The sequence below is a fragment of the Lissotriton vulgaris genome, chromosome 5, assembly GCF_964263255.1.
Source record: "Lissotriton vulgaris chromosome 5, aLisVul1.2, whole genome shotgun sequence".
Lineage (NCBI taxonomy): Eukaryota > Metazoa > Chordata > Amphibia > Caudata > Salamandridae > Lissotriton > Lissotriton vulgaris.
This window is the reverse complement of record NC_141693.1, coordinates 817,240,508-817,245,985: the sequence shown is the minus strand read 5'-3', so window position 1 is coordinate 817,245,985 and position 5,478 is coordinate 817,240,508. Positions and strand designations below refer to the sequence as shown.

The 5,478-nt window shown below is 45.6% G+C and overlaps 1 long non-coding RNA gene across 1 annotated transcript; it reads right to left on the bottom strand.

Annotated features, from left to right (window-relative positions):
• Positions 1–835: 835 nt before the first annotated feature.
• On the bottom strand, positions 836–4,563 carry LOC147711636 (uncharacterized). Its single transcript, XR_015295709.1, has 3 exons — positions 3,793–4,563; positions 2,716–3,722; positions 836–1,724 (listed from the first exon to the last, which is right to left on the bottom strand). It is a non-coding gene; the product is annotated as an uncharacterized LOC147711636 (long non-coding RNA).
• Between the last annotated feature and the right edge of the window lie 915 nt (positions 4,564–5,478).

Sequence of the window (5,478 nt, the reverse complement as noted above, 5' to 3'; positions counted from 1 at the left end):
AGCCCTCCTCAATACTCCAATACTGCAACCGTCTGGCGGCAGGATATTTAAAATGTTACTATTTCCCTCTCATATAATTGGGGAGGGGCCTCAATATTAGTGGGGCAAAACCCCTCTACCCTAAGGGAGTGACCGCTCCTAATAGCTTAGCATGGGACACCCCATCAAATGCTGTGAATAGGTCTAGGGGCAAGAGCATGGCTGGGGTGTGAGCATCCAGCAAGTACCTGATGTTGTCAGTCACAGCAACCAAAGCCGACTTTGTGCTATGCTCGGGTCCAAAACCTGATTGAGAAAGGTCCAGGATCTTATTCACTTCAAGATAATCAGTCAGTTATTTATTGATTAGACCTTCTGGCAGCTTACCTAAAAGCAAAAGTAGTGAGAAGGGTCTATAATTTGAAAGGATTGATGGATACAAGTTGTTCTTATTTTGATTATGTATAATCTGTGCTTATTTCCATGTTGAAGGAATTTTTCCTGTCTCTGTTGATAAGCTGAATATAAAACTTATTGCAGGGGCATTCAGGCTCGCCAATAAGGCTATAATCCTGGGTGGACAAGAGTCCATTGGGGAACCGGATTTTGCTCTTTCAATCACATGCTGAATTTTTCCAGTGTAATGGTTAGAAAATTGTCCAGTGTGTAGTCCTTGAAATTTGGCAAGGGACTGTAGTTAAACACAGCACTGGACTGGGATGTTTTACTCTTGAAGTTTTGATCTTTTCTTTGAGTAATCAGCAAGAGAATTGCATAACTCCTGCCTAGCTAAAAGTGGCTATGTACAGGCATGGAGGTGGGTAAATTACTTAAGGTTTTTTAACAATTCTTTATAGGGATTGTGATCAATTTGTTGCTAATATACATTTTGCAAGCCTTTTCAATATTTTGGTGATATACAGAGAGTGCCTCCTTGAAAGCAACTTTATCATCTGAATCATAGCTTTGACGCCAACGTCTCTCTAACTTCTTGCAGAGTGCTTTTCCAGCTTTAAGCTCCGCATTATACCAGGGTACAAGAGGTCTGTGCCAGGTTGTCTGAGTTCTAAATGGAGCATCGCTATCAAAGACAAAATTTAAGGTAGACTGAAATTCCTGAATTTCCGCCAGCATTTCATTAACTTCTAGGTCCTGTTTTGAACTTGAAAAATCAAGACCACAGAGAAATTATTTGGAGAGACACAGTGCCATTGTCTCATAGTCCCAACTGATGGGTTGTGTCAAGTCAGACTTTTCCTGATAGGCAATCTGGAAACATATCAGAGCACGGTCAGTACAAGTAAGGGGAAGGAGTTGCTCATAAAATAATACATTAGTGTTTGTGAAAATTAAACCCAAGGTGTGGCCAGCTGAATGTGTGGGCCCTAGGACTTTATGATAGAAACCCTACATTCCTAAATCAGCTAGAAGCTAGGACATATCTGTGTTCGAAGGGTCATCAAAATAATAGTTAACATTTCCCAATAGTAAGTAATTTTGGGCAGATTGCATATGGGTGGCAATGGTCTCTGTTGGAAGACTGAGTTCCCATCCCGCTCCACTGTCACCAAATGCAAGACCCGGGACATACCACTCAATGTTAGGCCAAGTAAGGACACCGTTTGAGATAGCCCTGCTCACCCCCTTAGTAGCTTGGCACGAGTAGCCAGGCCTATCTCCAAGTGTACAGTATGTGCAACCACATCCACAGCAACCCCCTGGTGACACCACAAATGGACTCCACGCTAAGCATGGGCGAATTTTGCGGATCTCGCGTTAGCGAATTTTGCGGATTTGCGGATTCGCAATCCGCAAAATCCGCGAATTCCTGCGAATTTGCGGATTTTTTTTTTGTGTGTTCGCCCGTGTTTCTGCCAGTTCGCGAGGGTTTTTACAATTTCGCAATTTGCTAACTTACCTGTCGGGTCGCAAGTTTTGCGAACTTGTTGCTTCTACATGTCCAGCCTGTTTGGGACACTCTTCTTCATCACTGCCACTCTCTGTCACCACTGCCACTCTCTGACTACTCATGCCACCCTCTGGCCCACCCATGCCACCCTCTGTTTCATCACCACACCCTCTGGTTGTCCAGTGTACATTATTTTCGGCAAAGCAAAGCACACCTTCCCTGCCTCAAGTGACCTGAATTAATTTGGGGCTGATTAATGTGTCACAGAATATTTTTTTAGCTGGCACCTGCTTCCTTAGTGCGCCCTGATTAGTGATCTTTTGCACTTGCTAAGTGCTTTCATTGTTGCAAAATTAGTTACAACACCTGCCCTGCCCCAACTGACAATAATGAATTAGGGGCTGATTAATGGATTTTAACTTCCAGCCTGGCTCCTGCTTGTCTCCCTTAGCTGTAATTCAGGACCTTTGTGGCATATGTGTAACTATTCTGAGGTTCAGAGCAGGGTCACATAATAGTTTCAACTGGCAACTGAACTCTGGAGGGGCCCCTCAGGAAGCACTACAGGAAATGGCTACTAATGATGAGCCTGAACTTTTGAACCTGGTAAGTAGTTACTTTCAGTTTTGCTAAGGTCGTATTTCTGCAATTTTGCACTTATTCGCGGGGCGCGAACTCACGCAAACAGTGCGAGCAGTGCGAGCAAAATCCGCTGCTCGCGGATTTGCGGATTTTGCGGGAAATTCGCAAATCTCGCGGATTGCGGATTTCCCGAAAATCAACAAAATCCGCGAGCGGAACGGATTTTCCGCCCATGCCTACTCCACGCGAGTTTGATAAAAACTAGTATAAACTTTCTATGTTATGTTATGTTATATGACTTTTATATAGCGCAAATCACTGTTAGGTCTCTAAGCGCTTCTAGAGAAGAGTGAACAAGTCACTAGGGCAGAAATGTCACCAAACAATACAAAAGCCAACATATAATAAAGGGTAATATTCGTTTCGGCTGGCTGGTAGGCTCAAATCCCAACCACCGCTTTCAAAATGCTATGCTGGTTGCGCACGTTGCAATGTACAAACAATAGTGCACTGCGTAACAATACAATCCTGTGCTGGGCAAAGGAGAAATATTACAATGCGTAACGATACACCCTGGGATCTTGCAATGGGAGAAATAATGCAATGCATACCACTATAATCATGTACTGTTCAATGAAGGAATAATGCAATGCGTCACACTCCAATCATGTACTTTGCAAATGAAGAAATAATGCAATGCAGGCTGCTACAATCATGTACTTTGCAATTAAGGAATAATGCAATGCGTAGCAGAAATAATGTCAGGCATCATAAGACAGTCCGGCAGTTTGTTAGCAGCACTATTAGCAATGTGTATTAAGACAATCAGCCTCTTTGATAACAGTTTCCCCCCCCAAACGTACCAACGATGACATAAAGTACAGCTTCTTACTCTGTCCCCAGTACTGCAACTCCTTTCATCAGTACGGGCCCCAATCTGAGCCGAAGCAAAGGCTCACGTCATCAGAAGGACTGAGAGGCCAAGAGAGTATCCCTCCGAGACTGCACCGTGCCTAGGGAGTGATCCAAGTTACCTGGGGACGCGACCCCACTCTCCTCTCCTCTTTCAGCGAACGGGGCCTTCCGTGCAGAACTTTCTCAATGGGCCTCAGCGGCTCAGCCTGGCAGCTCACCACCTCCGGGACTGCCTGTCCAGGCAGCGACTGATAGGAAGGTCTCAGGCAGCCGCAGGGCACACGTACCCCATGCCCCTGAGATTACTTTACTCTGGGTGCAGGTTCACCACCGCACCCTCCGGGTCTCCTCTGGCAGGAAGCCACACACACATCGCTGATGGAACTCTACGTCGACTCCGAGTGCACCCTGTGAGAATTTGGCCTGGTATATGCTGACCACTAATTATAGTGGGCACCTTGTTCCAGTCCAAACAACCCTTATTGATGATTACGTTAAAGACAACCTTTATTTAAAGCTATCCTAGTAGTAGCTATGGAGAGCAGCCTTCAGGCTAAGTCTTGAAGGAATTTAAAGCAGCTTGTTTTATCAGATCAGAACCTCCTGAATAACCAAATGAAAGGAGAACCTCACAAGGAATATATAAAATATATGTATTTATAACTAATCACCCTCTACTAACCTCTTTAGGAGATTAGAGAACAAAGCACACAATATTAATCACTAGAACAACAGTAAATAGCACAATACACAGTGGACTCCTGGGGTAGACCAAACCATATTCTAAGAAAGTGGTATAACAACGATGACTTGACTAGACACTGTGACTAGAGCACATAGCATCGCTGGGACCCCAAGAAACTACCAAAGGTAGTGACACAGGGGATCCACGGAGGACAGGTGTATGTAGTGTGAGAACCAAGGCGCAAGCTCCAGACAACTCTATGGGAAAGTCGCAGTTGGCATTTTAAAGATTAAGGACACTTTGGAGAGGACTTTGAGCAAACCCTTTCAAACATAGAAGGTTCTAAGGCCAGCACCATTGTGAGCACCAGAGTACTCGTGTTATCTAACCCAAGGAAGCCGGGTGCATAGGTGTCAAGTGAGATCGGGAGTCTTCGTCGTTTTCAATGGCGTGATGCTGAAAAGTGCTGCTGCGGTGGAGAGGAAGAGTGTCCGGTAGAATCCAAGCCTGGATTCGGGGTGGGAAGAACCTGAAAGCAGAGGGGACAGAGTCTGGGTCACTACAGGGTGACCAGGGGCTCTGTAGACGAATGCCCACAGATGTCGGGTGCTTCAGGTGAGTTGACGCAATGCTTGACTCTGCAGCCACAGGGACCAGGAGATGTCGAGGATGAACAATGTCCAGAGGTGAGCTGTCCCGCAAAGGACGTTGAGTGCTGGGGGGTCAGTGTTCCGATGGAACACAAACAAGCCTTGGCAACTGCAACCCACACAGTCAGAGGTAATCAGCTTCGGTGAGGACCAGCAAGGTCCTGAGGACTCTCCAGGCAATGGAGAGTCAGGGCACCTCTGGAGCAATGAGAAAAGCCCATGGAAAGTCAAAGTTACCTTCACAGAGATCCACAGGCCAACAGACCAGGGATCGCAAAGGGACCTCAAGAGGAATCACAAAATACCAGCCCTCGGAACACTCGTGGAGTGTAGGCTGGAAATCTTCTGTGGCTGCGAACTGACCTATTAGGTCTAAAAGGCGGAGGAGGGGAGGGAGGGTTTAGTTGTCGGCGCTGTAGAAGAGAGTGTTAGACTCATGATGCTAATCACTGGAACATGCGCAATACGCTAACTCTAAAATGGGAAGATTCACTAGAGTGACTTCCAATTCAAGGCACTAGGCTCGAGTGAAATACGTTATGGATCACTTATACCAGAAAAAACTCAAGACTTCAAAAAAATCAGTGTGAATAAGGTAAACAGAAGGAAAAGCACGTGTCAAGTAAAAGGAATTGCTCTATCCCTATGTGCCATAAAATGTGGCACGTCCACTCCCAGTGGTCATAGTTTGAATATCTCTGATAATTCATTCAAGCCTGACACAGCCGTGTCAAACTTAACAATCAAAAGTGCCTCCC